The sequence below is a fragment of the Malaclemys terrapin genome, chromosome 4, assembly GCF_027887155.1.
Source record: "Malaclemys terrapin pileata isolate rMalTer1 chromosome 4, rMalTer1.hap1, whole genome shotgun sequence".
Lineage (NCBI taxonomy): Eukaryota > Metazoa > Chordata > Testudines > Emydidae > Malaclemys > Malaclemys terrapin.
In genome coordinates, this window is record NC_071508.1 from 13,134,323 (window position 1) to 13,153,439 (window position 19,117).

At 45.1% G+C, this 19,117-nt stretch overlaps 1 protein-coding gene across 1 annotated transcript in view; it reads left to right on the plus strand.

Annotated features, from left to right (window-relative positions):
* Nucleotides 1-19,117, plus strand: part of LOC128835640 (complement decay-accelerating factor-like) — a 194,880-nt gene that overhangs the window by 75,352 nt on the left and 100,411 nt on the right. The gene's annotated exons all lie outside the window — the stretch shown is intronic.

The following is a 19,117-nucleotide window of genomic DNA, read 5'->3' on the forward strand; positions in this document are numbered from 1 at the left end:
ACCCCCCGGCTCCCGGCCCCGCGCACCCCCTCGGCGGCCCGGCTCCCGGCCCGGCACCGCGTGCCCGGCCCCGTGACCCCGGCCCAGCCCTCCCTCCCGATTTTCCCGGACATGCCCGGCTTTTGGGGGATTTCCCCCCGGACGGGGATTTGAGCCCCCAAAAGCCGGACATGTCCGGGAAAATCCGGACGTATGGTAACCCTATGCTGTAGGCTTTTGTTAATTCAAACGTATCCTCCGTTTTTAATTCAAATCTCCAGAATAATCCGTGTTCCTTTGCTCTCATGTCCAAAAAACTCCAGAAACAACAACAACAAATAACAACCCCAAACTATTCTTACCCCAAGTCTTATATTCAGTGTGTCCTCAGTGTGGCATCCCAGAGTGAAGTGGTGCGGATGTCTGTCTGACTCAGGTGTTCAGAATCCACACTATCAAATTTTTAAGCCAGTATTGAGAGCCAAAATAAATTACCCCAGTTTCCTTATGAGCACTTTCTGATAAGTAAGCAATAATATGGTTATACTTGTGAGCAAATTCTTCTGATTCCGTGCCTAAATGAAATGTCTTTATTTTTATATTTCAGTAGCTGAAAATAAGTTTGGTAGCATTTAAAGCAAGCTTATTCCATTCAGGAAATAATTCTCTGCTCTGAGAAGGTGTGCATCACCAAATGCTGTTTTGTCACTATCACTGAAAACATATCATTTGTATTTATACAAGTTGTACAGAATTTTACTTGGCAATCTGCATATTTATCAAATGAAAAAACTGGAATTTCTGTGTTGTACTTAAGCCTTTTCTCTGAATAAAAGGAATATTGTAGAAACTATAGCATCCTGACTCTCAATAGCGATGTAAAAATGTGGTTGAAATCTACTCCTTTACTGTGATCTGGTCACTAACTGCTTTCCAGAGCAGATGAAACTAGTACTACTTTTTGCACCCCACTCCCACCCCAAAATAATCTGATTTCCTAGGGCATGGATCTTTCTAGTGTCAAAGTTAGACTCAGGACTCATAGTTTGTCAGACCACTCTGTTTTATTAGCACAGCGCTCTGCTAATACATTCAGATAATGTGAGCCTCCATGCAAGATTCAAACAGTCTTATTTATACAGATAAAAGGGTGCGAACTAAACAAAGGGACAGAGAGAGCAAAATTGTAAAATTTGCATAGGGCACAATATGCATATCCTGCTTCCTTATTAACTCTTATCAATCTAAGGCTAATGCTTCACCAATTGCCCTTAAGTGGGGCAATTCATTAAGCAGTTAATGTCTGCTTTCCTGCCCCCCTGGCTTGCAGCATTTCTCATTTCTACTTAAAGGTACATACAGCATTCTTTAATTCATTCTATTTCTTTAATATAATTCATTTCACTTTCACAATTCCTCCTTTTGGTCAAGCTTACGCAAAGACCAACAATTACTGGGTTCCACATATTAATCGTTCTTTATCTCTGCGTTCATCAGTGATATTTCGAAATCATCATATTAGCACTCTGTTTTGGGGCAGTCACTTGGGAGGCATACCTTACACAATTCTGGATACAACAGGAGATTAGCTGAAAGCATACAAAAATCATTAGGATTTCAAACAGGATAGTCAGGGCTCCCTGAAACAACCTGTTTCCTATGCCAGAGAAATTTAACAGGTTACTTAGCCACTTCCATAAAGAACTCAGCTCTTCATAGGGAAGATATGCGATTTGTTCTAAGTGACTAGCACAATCTATTACCTCATTGGTGTTGTCACGTATGAACACACAACATTCTTTTCTAATGAGAGCACAGGTCCCTCCTTTGGCCGCCAGCACTATGTCCAATGCCTGATGGTTTTGGAGGGCCATCTGTCAGATCGCCCCTGTTTCTTTGGCCAGGGTCTTTAAACTCTCTCCAGTTTCATTTGCCATTATTTCAACTACTGCTTGTAACCTTAGGAGCCTTTTTGCATGGTGTATTACTCCCCCAAGTGGGATAAGGGAACCGCCAATGGCCTCTTCCCAGGTCAAGGGGCTTATGTTATTTACATACCATTGGGCATCTGATAAGTCCCTTCTTCTTCGCCTGAAATTATGAAGGCGTTCTCGTGGGAAAGACCCTAGCACTTGGAATTGTGGGAAGAGTTGAGCGGGATAACAGATTCCTGACCAGTAAGCTGGTAACACAGTATAAGCTTTGGTCCCACAAACCCAATGATGGCCTATTAAGGCTGGGAAGGGTCGGTTGCACCCATTTGTCACATAGGTGCCTACAAAGGAGGAGTAATATCCTCCGAAGGGCACAGGGTAATTCTCCTTACGAGGAGTGGTGTTATTTGCATGGCATTGAAAGATTGTATTGTTTTCACTAAGATTACTGTAGGGGGAACAGGAGATTGATTTTTCTGTTTGATCCCAGGTCGAGAAAAAATTCATATCCCCATACCCGGCCCGCCACTCTTTAGTTTTGTTCGAATAATCCCATACACCATTGGCCACAATATGCTGAAGGCAATGACTTTTTCCCAGATCCAGCCCTGTCCCATTACACACCCAACACCAATGACCTTTTCCCTCCACCACACTTATCCATTTAGATACATTTATTCCCACTGCTTCCCAAGTGTCGTCATTGTTCCATGTTTTGTTAAACGGATGAAGTCCTCCAGTGAGGTCTGGGGAATTGAGTGGGATTGCCAGGACAGGAACACCAGCTTGAGAGTGAGCTGGGATGTGGCTGCAGACCCAGCAATTAGAAATATTAAGGGTCTGAGCTATCCACACTTGCTGCTGGATAAAAGAATTGTCATTGTGGACTCCCCAGACCTTAAGACACCAGCAGCCGAGGAACAGGCGCCATCAGAGGCTCATGTTGGAGGCAAGGCCCTTCCGGTTCTGACAACCTCAACTGAGGGAACCGCAGTCACGGTTTTACATCCACCAGGCAGCAGGCGCTAGGCTCACTACTGCTTCTTTTGGGGCCTTGCTTTAGGTCCTCGTCTGCTTCTGGCAACCCTTACGAGAGCGTAGATGGTAAGGTATTGCAGGCTGTTCCTCTACGTCTTCTTCTGGAGTCAAAATTGACTCTGCATGGTCCTGAGGTGATTGGTTTGCTGGGGGGTGCCTTCTTACACTGCGAAGCATGTATGCACGCTGTGATGCCAGACAGTTTAACGGCCATCTGGATAGTAAGCAGTACCTGATGATTCTTTGATGTCCTTTAAGTCTCTTTACTTCTTCTTCCTTGACTCTGGATATAACAATGGCCTTCACACCTTATCTTTTCCTGATGCATACATTCCTTATTCACACAGATTGAGAATACAAACAGTAGTATTTTATATGGAGCAAAAAGGCATTGCAAATTAAACCTTGCTAAGTTTTACAATCAATAACCAAGACAATTTACATTGAGACCCAGGCCTTCAATGTTCCTCTAATCTACTTAACATAGACACAATAGAGAATCCTGTTTCTTACTTACTAAACCTTAAAACAAAGAAATGTATATTTAACTAGAGGCCTACTTTGTAATACATATAGGAAACCATAGTAGACATTATAACTTATTCTAAAACAAAAGGGTGACCATAATCAGTCATAAGGATTGTTCTGGTCTGTCATTCCTTTCTGCTATTCAGAAAGGGTGGCTGACAGGGATGAAATCAAATCATACATTAATTCTTATGGGACATTATAAAATCCTGCTCCTACATATCCCCCTCTATAATATACACTGCACACGTCTGCACATTCCTTCTATACTTTAACTTTTAAAACATTAGCCATATTAATTTTTACCTAGGGTGTAACGGTTTCTTTTGTTCTTACAGAGTTTTATGTACCCTTATCAAAGTGACAGTCTGATTACACAGAGCCATTTAAGGCTCGGTGTTTCTAACATTGCTTCTTTTTGTTTTTGTGCACCTCACCCCTGCTGTTGCTTCAGAAGGCCACTGTCTTTATTCTTTTCCTACAGCTTTCATTTGCTATTTTGTTACAAAAACAAACAAACAGAATCCAGAATCTCTCCCTATTTTTCTGATTTTGACTGTCCTGCTGCAGTCATGACTTGGTCTTTATTTGAAAACATTTAAATTTTGTAAAGAATCAAGTTACCCCTTAAGGGTTAAATACCAGATCTCAAAGTCAACCAACACCGATTACCTGTGTCTGGCAAAAAGGTCTGTCAGTTTTGCAACTTTGAATTAAAGAGTCAAATGGATTTTTAGTGGCATTATAAACAAAACAAAACCAATTTATCTTAAACTTACAAAACAGGAGTTTTACAAACCTCACATATTCCCACAGACAGACAGATACATACACATTTTCTCTCCCTTAACATCCCTCTTACACTGCTTTGTTTTTACATAGCTGTACATAGATTACATCACCTTTATACATTTGGGGCAGTTAAGTTCCAATAGACCCCCCCCCCCCCATGTTCTTTTAGCAAATTTGACTCAATTGTCCATAGTCAAATGATTTTAATTAGATAGTCTCTTTACCTGGATTATTTACAGACATTCCTCTGGAAAAGGGCCCATTTTTCCTTTAGAATGGCTGCAAAGAAACCAAGAATTCTTTTAACAAGGTCTTTTTAAACATTTTCACAAAGTTTAACTGTTTAATTCTCTCCAGCCTCTGTAGAGTTAACTTTTCACTCTCTTTCCTTAAATCACTTGTTTATTTCCCAAAATGACACCGTTATCAACTCAGATTTCACCATTTTAAGTATTGTTCCAGGGGTTCATACTTGCACTTACTCCTGACACTATGCCCTTAGGGCTTCCAACCTGTTTTTTTTTTTTTTTTTTTCTTAGTTTCTTTATCTGTTGCTTGCCTGCTTGTCTGGACCCAATCCTGCTTTTTCCAATGAACCATTTTTTTTTTTTAGTGTGGTCATTTCACAATTTTGAAAGAAATGCTTAAGGAAAGGGACCAGGAAGGGTGGGGGCTAGTTGAGGAGCCCACCCTCCTTGCTGAATTGGTAATGGAACACTAAAGAATCAGTTTCTGAGGCAGACAACGAAGGGGAACAGAACAAGGGGCATTTTATCCTTTTTACAATGAGAGGGGAGTATGAAGGGAGTTGGGATCGATCCGGGGTTGTTGTTTTTTGTCAGAGAACAGGGTGAAGGGGAGCGCTCAGTCTGGTGGTGGGAGAGGAGTCTTTTAATAAAGCTTTTCATTTATTATTTGAATATTTGAGAGAGGCGAGTTTTGATTTTGTCCACCTACGATTTGCCTCTTCCCACCACTGCATGAAACAATTAACCTCTCCTTTAGCCAATTTAGTTTTAGGCTGGCCGAGTTTGTTTTTTTTAAGATGTCCACTCGGTCCTTGTTCCAAGGTTTTAACAGTGGCCACTGAGTTTTGGGATCTCCCTGAGTTAGCCTAGACCATTTTTCCAGAAATTTACAGGAGTCCGGACCCTTCCTAAAACTGAGCCGGCGTTCCTTTAGGGAACTGTCCCGACTTAGACGTCTGGTTACCAATACAGGAGGACTTTACACACACCAATCACACAAGAAGGAAATTCGGGTTCGTCAGAGCGATGCCCGGTGCAACACACAAAAGGAGCCCACAGGCTACTGACTCAATCGCCCTTGCTTTCACACCAAGGGTTTTACCCAAGGTGCGGTGCGGCTGCGATTGTGCAGATTTCACTCACTCAGACCGTGGGGACAGGAACCCCTTGGTCGGCCAATCCCCGGACAGAGATGGCACCCAGACTCAAACACTCCACAGGAGGACAGATAGACACAGAGACAGGATAGTCCTCAGTCCGGACAAAACACAGAAATAATTACCTGACCAGATTCCTGATGTCAGATCCCGGGATCCCTACCAGAACAGAGTGGGAACCAACAGGTTCGATGGCGTAGACCTCACTGTGGTTGTGCGCCCTTCCGTTCAGGAGGAGGACCGCTTGGGCCAAATGCCCAGGTGCCGGCTACCACGGTCGTCCTACAAAAACGGTCAGGAATCACACAGCCCCAGTGAAGACGGTTGCCATCTCGGTGGAACCTCCAAATTGTCAAAGTTAGACTCAGGACTCATAGTTTGTCAGACCACTCTGTTTTATTAGCACAGCGCTCTGCTAATACATTCAGATAATGTGAGCCTCCATGCAAGATTCAAACAGTCTTATTTATACAGATAAAAGGGTGCGAACTAAACAAAGGGACAGAGAGAGCAAAATTGTAAAATTTGCATAGGGCACAATATGCATATCCTGCTTCCTTATTAACTCTTATCAATCTAAGGCTAATGCTTCACCAATTGCCCTTAAGTGGGGCAATTCATTAAGCAGTTAATGTCTGCTTTCCTGCCCCCCTGGCTTGCAGCATTTCTCATTTCTACTTAAAGGTACATACAGCATTCTTTAATTCATTCTATTTCTTTAATATAATTCATTTCACTTTCACACTAGCAAGGGGTAGCACTTTGTCAGCCTTGTAACAACGCACTGCCATGTACTACAAAATACTATCCAAACTGAATGCTAGCGTGATAGTATAACCCACACATCTCCTGGGTGTGGTGGTCTGTACCATCTAGTGGCACCAAGACCACTTAGAGACCTAAAATGAGTCTGGTCCACAGCCTTAGCTAACAGGCAGGCAGTCCGATCCTGCCTGCGTTACAATAGGATTAGGATCTATGTGATAGAAACAGATTTCTGATACTCATTAGAAACTGCAAAGATGTTTAATGATGCTTTGCCTTTGCTCAGATTACCTGAAGGATGTGGCTGGATTTAGATGTTTTAATTTCCCACTGTTGCGAAGGTCATAGCTACAGTGGGGATGTGTCCTGATTTTCAGTTAGCAGTTCAAATCCCCAGCATAGCATCAGGTTTCCTCTATCAAGCCTTGTTTTGCACTAGTGCAGCTTATGTTTTCAAGCATGGGTAGGTGTAAGCTGCACTAGTGCAAACTGCAGTTTATAGCAGTTTTCCTGTCTACACTGTGGCTGAGCACTGATGGAGCTATATTGGTGTCAGACCACTAGTGATGAAAGCAGGACAAAGGCTCAGGCCATGTCTATACTACCGGCTAAATCGGCACTGCTGCAATTGATGCAGCGGTGTCGATTTTACTGGGTCCAGTGAAGACACTAAGTTGATGGGAGAGGACTCTCCTGCGACACAGCTTCTGCCTCTCAGGGAGGTGGAGTACAGACATCAACAGGAAAGTGTTTCCATCAATGCAGCGCGGTGTAGACACGGCTGTAAGTCAACCCAAGTTAAGTCAACTTCAGTTACGTAACTTGCATAACTCAGATTGACTTACAGCATTAGTGTAGACCACCCCTTAGTGTACACAAGACCACCAATGGTGGTAGCATTGGGAAGCTTAATGTAGATGGGCCAGTGGGTGCTACTGGCATTTTAAACACAATTAATGGTATTTTCAAAAGCCTACGTGAGTTAAGGAGGAAAAATCCTATTGAAAGTTGTTGGGAGCTGACTTGAGATGAAGGGGAGTTGATGTGAGTCATATTAGCTACCTGACTCTGTTCTGTAGCATAGTGATTCTGCTCACAACTTTCCATACAAAGAGAAACTGCTGAGCTCCAGTTCATTTGCAAATTTGACACCATCAGATCAGGATTAAACAAAGACTCTGAATGGCTATCCAACTACAGAAGCAGTTTCTCCTCCCTTGGTGTTCACACCTCAACTGCTAGCAGAGCACCTCACCCTCCCTGACTGAACTAACCTCATCATCTCCATACTGATTTATACCTGCCTCTGGAAATTTCCATTACTTGCATCTGAAGAAGTGAGGTTCTTACCCACGAAAGCTTATGCTCCCAATACTTCTGTTAGTCTTAAAGGTGCCACAGGACCCTCTCTTGCTTTTTACAGATTCAGACTAACACGGCTACCCCTCTGATAGTTGACTTTAAGTAGAACAAAACTCTTAAGCTAAGGTTTTGCTTTTATGCCAGTGCCCTGCTATTTGAGTGCTGAAGGGGGAGAGAGGGAAGGGGAAGCCATACAAGCAGGATTTTTTGGCAACCCTCTTTTTCAGAACTCTCTGGGAGGGCTCCTTGGCAGTGAAGGCTCATACTTCTTTGGGGGAATAAAGGTCATTGTGCAATCTTCATGTTGGTGACTGCAGGGCCGTGTTCATTCACACACTGCATTTACCTAACAATATGTTTATATAGTTGGTATCCAAGCAGCTCCACCATCTTGGGCTTATTCTTGATGGCTGCCCATCTTAACAACTGGGATTGAGGCTTTTAGAGGCATGGTTTGGTGGGTTGCTAACTTCACTGTGTAATATAAAGCTCCCAAAAGCAGGAATGTGAATGTAAGCTCACTTTAATGGTTTTAAGAACAGTCCATGACTGGAGATGCTGCAGTGTAACTGATGTTAAATGTTGTTTGAGTGATTATCTACACAGATTGCACTTGTGGAGTGCATGAGCACCATGTGTGCAAGACAGGAACTTTTGAGTAGCAGTGTCCACTGGGGTGGTGTCTATTCCCTGGATGCCCTCACACCATGTAGGTGAAGGTATAAAGGTTAGAGCACCTCAGCTGTTGCCTATTGGATGAAGAAGACCTGTGTCTCTGTCCCTTCTGACTGGAGTATCTACAGGCAGCACAGTACCCTTCTTTCACCATATATTTCCCAGCACAGACAGGTTGCCCAGGGACACCTGCTTGCTTTCTCTTCAGAGGGTTTTTAATAGGTATCCTTGCTACAGTTATACATACCGTACAGTTCTTCCTATGCAGGTCTACCTTATTTTAAAGTTTAAAAAGCATTACAGAGAGAACAACGTGCATGCTAATAAGCTTCCCAGATTTAATCCCACCACATCTCTGGATTCTGGCAGGCATAGTCCTTCATCTCCCACCCAACGGGGATTCCTTCTGGTTCTTAGTTCCTCACAGCTCTAGCTCAGAACAAGCACCTGATCCTTGCAACCCTTTCCAAAGGATTGGGGCCCTCCATGGACAAGGGGTCCTGTCCATTTGCTGGATGAGGAAGAAAGCCCTGAGGTTGTTTTATTCCAGTGCAGGAAGAAACTATTTGCTGCAAATGCCCCTGGAGACTATTTCCTTTAAAAAAATTTCTAGGAAGAGGTTAAGCTTTAGTCTGCTGTTCCTGTGTGGCAGGGTTTTCAGTGTGAGTTGCCTGGGAAATAGGTCAGCTGCCATAAGTGCACTAGCTTTGGTTGTTCCTTGTCCCAGACTTAACATGAACCTCTGTCTGCTTGGACTCTGTGCCCTGCCCTAGAAGAGGCTGCATTTCAGTGGGGAAGGGGCTCCTGTAAAGTGCAAATCCGTGTAGTATCTAGAAAAGCCCCCTGGGATCCTTCAAGATGAAAGTCACTATAGGAGTGTAAGACACTGTTAAGGAGCAAGTTCTGCTCTTCATTCCACCAGTGAAATCCCAGGTGACTCCATTGACTTGCGTGTACTTGTCCCTCGATGCAGAGGAGTCCGACTGCAATAAAGGGAAGAGGTTTTTACACAAGTGTGCACAGGAACAAACTGCATGTTAACGATCCCAAAAACCACCTGTGCTCTGCTGCCCCAGCTGGTGACACCTCCACGAAATGCCAGTCAATAAAATACTGGATGGGATTTCTGTGTTTAACTCAAATGCTTTTCTTTAGGTCTTGGTTTTGTAGAATGGTGGGCCTGGAATCTAATGCCTCATTGAAGGTGTTGATTGGATCGCTTGATACTCGCTCTGAGCTGAACCCTGAAAGGTGTTGAACACCTGCTATTCCAATTCACTTCATGGTTGGCTCCACTCTCAATCATAGACCCTCTTTCTCTATTGAGAGAGAGATTCACAGGGTAGGTGATTTTATGGGTTGTTTATAAACCAGAACAACTGCAGTGAAATAAACTGTGAGTAAAGGGTCTTGGGTGTATCTGTTCTCTTCCATTTCGAGCAATAACCAGCATTCACAGTGCATCTGCTCCTCTCAGTGAACTGCCTTCTCTTCTGCATTTTCTTTTCAGTTGGGTGTCCAAAGCCAGAGGTGCAAAATGGAAGCATGGTCAATGCATTGGATGAAAAAATGGGGTACACTGTGAATGAAACCATTCCTTTCAAATGCTCTCCTGGGTACCAGTTTTCAAGCCATTCCCGCCTGCCTGCAAAAGACAGATTTAGTATTACCTGTTTAGCGGACAGCAGCTGGACAGCATTACCAAAGTGTAAGTATCACTGCCAAGTTGGGTTTCTTGATGCACCCTGCCCAATTTCTAATATAAAGGATAGTAGTAACCATGCTTTGATTTAATGAAGCAAAGACTTAACTTCATGAGGTCTTTGTGATTGGGTAGGGACATGTGCCACTGATACACCATATGGTGAAAAACCATATTTATCTGAAAACAAAACAAATTATCCCTCACTACACCCATCTCTTATTTTTAAAAAAAGCTTTCTTCCTTTTATAGCAGTTGCTCCATGCAAAAAGTAAATTTGGAGGGTAAAAATCACAACAGGAGGAAAACTTCCCTATTACAAACAGTAATATAGCAGAAACTGTATCTGGAGATTGAGAAACTGAAGCAGGAGCTAAAGTCACAATGACTAGTGAGACCTGTGATCCATATTGTGATTAAACGGTCTCCCCTTTGGATGCAGTTTATATAATTACACTACACACAGGCTCATTCTTACTGATTTCATAGAACTTGCTAATACAGCTAATAACTTGGAATAGGCAGTAAATCAGGGATCAGATTTCCTTCCTAGGCACCATTTTTTAGGATTTTTTTGTTCTTTCCCCTTGAATTTCACAAATTTCATTTTCCACTCGATGATAAACTAGGGATTTCAAGTCCTCACACAGGTTTTAGAGGTTATAGTGATAGTGAAGGATTGAGTTGAGATTTGGTTTTCCTCAGGTAGGTTAACCAAGTAGCATGGAAGCAAATTATCAGTTGATATGAGCTTTAGCTCCTATGCAAAAGAAACTCAAGACTAACTTACTGTTTACATTTAACTTTAATGCATCAAAACGTACACATTCAAAGTGGTGAATGGGTATTTAAATGCCCGATTTCCCCACACCTTAAGAGCAGTGATGTTAATCAATTCCTGCACCACTCTAAAAATGTGTAGGGGCTGAAAAAAGCCTATTCTCTGCCTTGTCTGCTCAATTACGAAGTCAGCAGGATGCTTCCTTTTAGGGACACTAAGGGTACATCTACACTACAGCGGGGAGTCGATTTAAGATACGCAAATTCAGCTACGTGTATAGCGTAGCTGAATTCGACATATTGCAGCCGACTTACCCCGTTGTGAGGACGGCGGCAAAATCGACTTCTGCCGCTTTTTGTCGGCGGCGCTTACTACCACCTCTGCTGGTGGAGTTAGAGCGCCGATTCGGGGATCGATTGTCGCGTCCCGACGGGACGCGATAAATCGATCCCCGAGAGGTCGATTTCTACCCGCCGATTCAGGCGAGTAGTATAGACCAGACCTCAGCCTTGCCAAACTGAAGAGAGCTATTTTTGAAATCTGCTGTCACCCGTGGCACTTCTATAGCTGTCCTCAGCCACACACGCATTAGGAGTAGATGATAGCAACCTGAAGTGTAGAGAAGCAATCATCAGAGCCATTTCCCCAATAAACAATAGGGGTGTTCTCTAACCTACACCTCGTGATCAAGTAATTATTCCTGCTCTACAGGGCTACAATAAAATCCAGTTGTAATAGCTGCTGATTGTCTTTGTTTTTAAAACTTTGTCCCTTTGGCTGTAAGGCAGGGAGATGCCCAGCGTGTTTACTGTGAGTGAAGAACTAATTCCTCCTCCTCCTATAGCCCAGTGATTAGTCTGAGTGAGCCCATGGAGTCTGACTCTTCCCGTCACACCTAGAGTGGTCCGGGTTGAATTGAACTGGCAAGGTGGTGGAAGGGAAGCTTGTCCTGTGGAATAAGGGGGGCATGCCAGTTTCTAGGGTTTTTTTTTTTTTTTTTACCACTGTTGATGGACCCAGGGGGGTCACAGATTCAGCTACATTCCTGGGGTAACAGCAGGGATTAATTTGGCCAATAGGATAAGTAGGAAAGATGGCTGGTAAATGATTCTGTCTCAGAAATCGTTGCTGCAGTGGAGGCTTCGCTCAGGAAGGGATAGCATAGCGCTGCTCTGAAAATAACGTCACTTGTGACTGTCCCTATGCCAGAAATGTAACAGTGCTGCAGTCTCCTCCAGTGAGAACCCTTAGCTGTATAAAGCCAGGAGCAGCGAATGGAAAAAGAACAGCAGCAGAGAAATAACCTGCAGCCTCAGCCTTTGCGGGTGCGGGAAGCTTCTGTCTCCTCGGACCTGTGAGCACTACTGAGCTCAGAGTGGGGCAGGGGTGACTTGCTGTTGGGAGAGCTAGTGGTGTCAGGGAGCAGGAAGCAATTTAAATCCACCGCGGGGATCCTTAGGAGATCAGCCCAGAAGTTGCACTGACTCAGCACATCCAAGCTCCGTCTCTGGCTGCTTAGCTCTGTTTTGGGGGGTTCTGGTTGCTTGTCTCACCTGTACTCTGCAGCATCGCATTGCCATGCGCACACACACCCAGGCAGTCTCTCTAATTGCAGAGACTGAGTTGAATTTGACCCACAGCCTCTGACTTCTCATCACGGCTGCTTTCCTGTGCTGTCCTGGATGAAGGCAGGCAATGTGATCTTTTCTATGTGCCCATCTACCACTAGAGGCCACTCTTTACCAATCATTTTGTGCACTACCTACCCCACTCTTCTGGGTCCAATCCTGTCACCCTTACTCAGATTGAGTAATACTTCACTCCACAAGCAGCCCCATGTGCTAATTTTTTTAAGCCTTTGAAGTGTAAGAAGTAAATGTGGTTAAATAGAGGGATCAATCTCTAGTCCATTTCACTTTGCTGTTCCTGTTAAAAATGGTTTGTCACTGTTACCTTTCCTGACTGATCATTCACTGCTATCTGTGATATCAATGGAATATACTGAATGTGTTTGACATTGATAGGTTTCAGAGGAGTAGCCATGTTAGTCTGTATCAGTAAAAACAACGGGGAGTCCTTGTGGCACCTTAGAGCGGTTCCTCTGCCCCCGCCCCCCCATGGATACTTCCTGCAGCCCTTCCTGTGCCCCCCACCGCCGCAGCTCACCTCCGCTCCGCCTGCTCCCCTGAGCGAACCGCCGCCGCTCCGCTTCTCCCCCCTCCCTCCCTCCCAGGCTTGCCTCAAAACAGCTGATTTGCGCGGCAAGCCTGGGAGGGAGGGGGGAGAAGCCGAGCGGCGGCGCGCTCAGGGGAGCAGGCGGAGCGGAGATGAGCTGCGGCGATGGGGGGCAGTTCCTCTGCCCCCCCCTCCCCGGGGCTACTTCCTGCAGCCCTCCCTGCACCCCCCACTGCTGCAGCTCTCCTCTGCTCAGGGCCACTCCTGGCTTTTTCCACCCCAAGCAATTAAAAAAAAAAAAAAAAAAAAAAGGAGCCGAAGTGCCGCCCCTTGGAAAGAGCCGCACCAAGCACATGCTTGGAGCGCTGGTGCCTAGAGCCGGCCCTGATCCCTGGCCATCCTCCATGTACTTATCTCATTCTTTTTTTAACCCAGTTATAGTTTTGGCTTTCATGTGACCTTTCTTCAAATTTACTCTCCATCTACAGATTTTTTTAACTTTTGTTACCAGCTCCACAATGTGTATTCTTACCACAAGGTTGATATCTAGTGTGTCTCCCCCCAAAAGAAAATTAAAAGTACTGTGAATTTACGTGTGGTTCCAAAGATGCTCAGAATACTCACTACTGATTTGCTAAAAATTCTCTCAATGTGAGAATAAGAAATCATGTTTGTTTCCTTGCAATCCTCTAGCAATTTCTTATAAGAAGTAAGCAGTAAGATCAAAAGTGTCCTCCTGAGAAGTTCTCCAGTGGTTTAGTGCCCACATTATTTTTATATGTTAGTTGTCAAAAGCTGTCTTTGTAGATCTTAATATAAGCTTTTTTATATTCAGGAAATGTCTCTCACTGCTGCTGAGAGAGGATGTTTATAATCAAACACTTTTTAAATCTTTAAATCTTATAAAACAGATGACAATGTTATTTACACCCTTTTTTGTGACTGCAAGCTGCATTGAGTTTTATTTAGCAATAAGAAATATTTACAACTGTTGAAAATACTATAATTGAAGATATCTGTGTTATTTAACATGTCTTATTTGGAATAGGCCTTTTTCCTAAATAAAAGGGATACTGAATAAAGACTCCAGCATCCTGATATTATTTCCATACCTGTTAATAGAAACTGTCTCATTAACTATTTAAAAGTGATATTGAGATCTAGCCCTGTGCTCTCATCTAATCGCTAGCTGGTTACAGAACAGAAAGAAGTTCTCTCCTTTCCTCTTGCAGATAAGTAGCTTTACTAGTAGTGGAAGGATTTTCATAACATGTTTCAGAAGTTGACTCAGTTCTGTCTAGCCAGACTCCCGCGGGATCGCTGTCAGAGGAAGGAGACCCCACTGCTCAGAGCTGAGATCAGTGCTATGGCGTTAACTACAGCTGCAGTCCTTCCCCCACCCTCACTTCCCATTAGGGTGTGAACTGACAAGGCGAGATGCCACAGAGATACTTCTGCAGAAGATCCTGGCATTCATAACACAGGCTTTGTCAGACAGAAGCAGCTCTCCCCCTAGAGCAGGGGAGACATCAAAAAGGAATATACATGCTCCCCATCCTGGTTCCCTCCGCATCCCCACCTATTCCCCTGGCCCTCACACAACATCCCTGCTCCCGATGGGGCTCCCCACATAATGGGGCAGACCAGGGGCCCATCCATGTATTTGTTTTAAACAACTAAATTTGGGTCCTATGCACTAGACTGCAGCTAGGAGGAGTTCAGTGAACTAAGATGAGTTTCTCTCCTGCTTCCAGGTGTTTCTTTGCTATGCAGTGGTAAAAACAAATGTTAAGAAGGTTGGAACTCTGAAAACAGTCCCAAAACTACTTCTAGCTAGGGAAAAAGAGCCTTGCAGTCTGCCCCAATGGTCAATAAACTAAGGCCATTATGGTCCAAGTATCTCCCTCTTGTATGGTGGCTTTGGGAATATGTATTTTTATGTGAAATGCCATAGATACAAATTTAAGGAGAGAGAGAGAGGCAGGAAATTGCCTGGAAATTAGCACTCAGGGCAACTGGCCTCATCACCAGTCCCTAGGTGTACATTGCACTACAGTTTGGTCCAAAGTTTGACTGGTCTAGCTATTTCCATTAGATGTGTGATGTGTTAGCAGAATAGTTACACTGGTAAAAGCTCTAATATGGATGCCGTTACAGTGGCATAACTTATTCTCTTGCCCATACGAGATTTGCTCTACCTCTATAAGCAACCACCTTTGTACTGATATAACTGAGTCTGCACTATGGGTCTCTACCTGTCTGATATAGTTAAATTGGCACAACTTTCTAATGTAGACAATCCTTGAGAGTCTGACCCCGAACGCCCTCAATGCCGATGGAATTCCAAATTCCTTATTAAAACTAACTAGAAATATAAAGAAAAAGTATCAACTTCCTGGTGCTCAAAATGACTGATTGGTGAATATTTTACGCATGGAATTCTCTTTCATGAACTTGGCTGTGTTAGGAAGGTGTGAGAGGGGAGGGAGCAGCAGGGGCGCCCAGAGGGGGGGCAAGTGGGGCAATTTGCCCCGGGCCCCGCGAGCCCTGGCCTGGCAGCGGTCCAGGTCTTCGGCAGCATTTCGGCGGCGAGGGGCCCTTCAGTCGCTCCGAATCTTCAGCGGCATTTCGGCGGCGGGTCCTTCAGTGCTGCCGAAGACGTGGAGCGACTGAATGTCCCCCCGCCCCCGCTGCCGAAATGCCGCCGAAGACCTGGACCACCGCCAGGTAAGTACAAGCACCGCAGCTTCCCCACTTTGCCCCAGGCCCCCTAAATCCTCTGGGCGGCCCTGGGGAGCGGACTGTGTACATACCTTTGTGGAAAGCTAAAAGCTACTTTGGCACCTCAATGTACGTTTTCTCCTAGATGATGTAGAACAGTGGTTCTCAACCAGGGGTATGCATACCCCTGGGGGTACACAGAGGTCTTCCAGGGTGTACATGAACTCATCTAGATAGTTGCCTAATTTTACAACAGGCTACATAAAAAACACTAGCGAAGTCGGTACAAACTAAAATTTCATACAGACAATAACTTGTTTCTATTTCTCTGTATACTATACATGGATATGTAAATAAAATATTTATATTCTAATGGATTTATTTTACAATTATATGGTAAAAATGAGAAAGTCAGCAATTTTTCAGTAAGAGTGTGTTGTGACACCCTTATATTTTGTAAGCAAGTAGTGAGTGAGGTGAAACTTGGGGGTATGTAAGACAAAATCAGACTCCAGAAAGGGGTACAGTAGTCTGGTAAGGTTGAGAGTCACTAATGTAGAAGGTGAGTGTTCAGAGCCAGAACAGAAATGCCTTGTCATGACCACTAACAGTTCAAACCTTCACTGACAGGAAGTGCTGCAACTGAAAGCTATGAGCAAGACTCTGTGCTGCTGCTCACAAGAGGCGTGGCACACAAGGCGTTGATCAGGACGTCGGGGCTTTAAGCCCCCTTCATACCTCTCTGATTCCGGGCTTCTCAGGCTCTGAGGGCCTGTGCAGCCTCCTGTGTATGTTAGAGCACTACGCGCCCACACAGGTCCCACCTGTTTCTGAAATAGTCACAACTCCTCAGAACCCTCAGCAGCTTTCCCACTGCCGCTGCCAATGGGTTCCCCTGCAGCCAAGAATTCCAAAGTATGAAGTGCTCTGGCCACTTCGCTTCATGCCTTTGGCAGTACCCTACACCAGGGGCCGTGTGAGAGGCAGCTTTCGGGCTGCATATGCCAGCATATGCTTTCCCTGCACTGGGGGAATTCCTGTGCGGACTACACCATTCCCTTTGCAGTCCCTATATGCTGCAGGAGTTCTTACTGAATACAATTTCCTTGTATTTTTGAAAATTTTATTGCATGCAACTATAACAACCCCTTATTTAGCTCATCAGCAGGAGATGAACTAGCAATTTCTGACACTTGAGCACAGATAGCTCTGTAGTTCTAGTGGTAGCTAATTACATAAATTTGTAGCCAGTATTTTCTCCCTCCAGAACTGGCGAGGCCTTACAGCTGAAATAGGGAAGAGCCCAGGCCTGGCTTCCTCACCTATGTCTACTCCTGCCTAGTGTGGTGCCCCCCAGAGTGGGAGATGCTCTACCACGACCCATGTGCTATCTATGGGGGCTGGTTGGGGCCCCAGACCCACTGTTTGCCACAACCCCATTGCAGCTCCCAGGCACGCCTAGTGTAGCGTCTTGCTGCTGTAGTGGCATAGAGAAGGACTTAAGATTTGTGGGGTTTTTTGGCAGGCTGCCAACATTTTTCTTGAACTGCAAGTGAGCGAAGGGAACTGATGATTTTTTTTTTAAGTTGATATCTCAGCCAACCATGAATGGAATTGCCTGGGCAGGGACACAAAAAAAGACACGTCTCTACCCTGAGCGCTTTCTGCCTGCTGAATTTCAACGGGCTGCTGCAAACAATGGTGATGGTTGAGAAAATCTAACTTCACAAGACTCTTTTGTAATAGAAAGACATCGCCACCCTCATACAGGGGTCACTACCAGCTCCCTCTGTGTGTTAGAAATAAAGGGAACAGGTGCCCTAACTGTGAACAGACTCCATTTCTCCTTATTTCACAATTACCAGGTTACGCTTTCAGGGCCGGCTCTAGGCACCAGCAAAGCAAGCAGTTACTTGGGGCAGCAAATTTGCAGGGGCGCAAGAATCCGGCATCGGAGTTGAGAACCAACAGGGGGCCCTGGGAGCTGTAGTTCGTTGGTTAGCTCCCTGCCTATAGAGCTTGCCCTGGAGCAGGGAAAGAACTACATTTCCCAGCATTCCCTTGGCCGCAATTAACAGGAAAAGGAGGGGGAAGGAGTGTGGAACTGAAACCTCATGCTGCAGCTTGCTGTGAATGGTAGGGACAGAGCCAGCTCTAGGTTTTTTGCTGCCCCCCCCACCCCAGCCCTGGGCTCCCCCCGCACCCGCCATGTTGCTCCAGCCCTGGACTCTCCCCCGCCTGCACTCTCTGCTGCCCCAACTCTGGCCCCCACCTGCATTTCCCTGCTGCCCCAGCCCTGGGCTCTCCCCCCACCCGCACCCACATCTCCTGCCGCCCCAGCCCTGGGCTCTCCCCCAAAGAAAGAATTGGGTGGACTAAATGGACAGTGCACCTCTCTATATGAAGCCTAGCAAGGGAGATCCCACTAGAATTTAAAATGAAAAGTAAGGGAGGGGAGGCTCTACTAGGACCTGGGCAGCTTTAGATACAGTACCAGGCATGTAGGAGGATTTACACTTCTGAGCCATGGAAGCAGAAACTGACTTTTCTTTTCCAGCTTTAGCTAATATTCAGAAAGGGAATCTAGCACCTGCCTTCCAGATTTGAACACTCTCAAAATTCAGGAGTGCTCACGCTCAATTTGAGCAGCTGTTACTTCATTTCCCCCAAATCAAATATACTGATCCACTGTAACTTGCTGTAGAAAAAGTAGAATAAATTGAGCAAGAAATGCTTCCCAGTGGTTATTAGGACTGGGATTGCTATTTTCAACAGCCATTGCTTTTAGTTTTAGTTTTATTTGTTTAAAAAGAAGACAGTAATATTGCATTGGCAAATTCCCCATAGAAACAAAGAATGGAACAAAGGAATAATAAAAGCACCTAAACTTTTCCTCATTTATGTAGGACAGTCTTATAATATGCATCCAGATATCCTTCAATCACACAAGCTGAAAATTGTTCCACTTTACTAGGGTTACCATATTTCAGCGAGCAAAAAAGAGGACGAGAGAAGCCCCGCCCTAGCCCCGCCCCTGCCCCTCCCACTTCCCGCCCCCCCTGACCTCCCAACCCTCCCCCCGTTCCTTGTCCCCTGACTACCCCCTCCTGGGACCCCTGCCCCTAACTGCCCCCCAGGACTATCTAAGCCTCCCTGCCTCTTGTCCCCTGACTGCCCCAACCTTTATCCACACCCCCACCCCCAGACAGACCCCTGGGACTCCCACGCCCCATCCAACCACTCCCCACCCCCTGACAGCC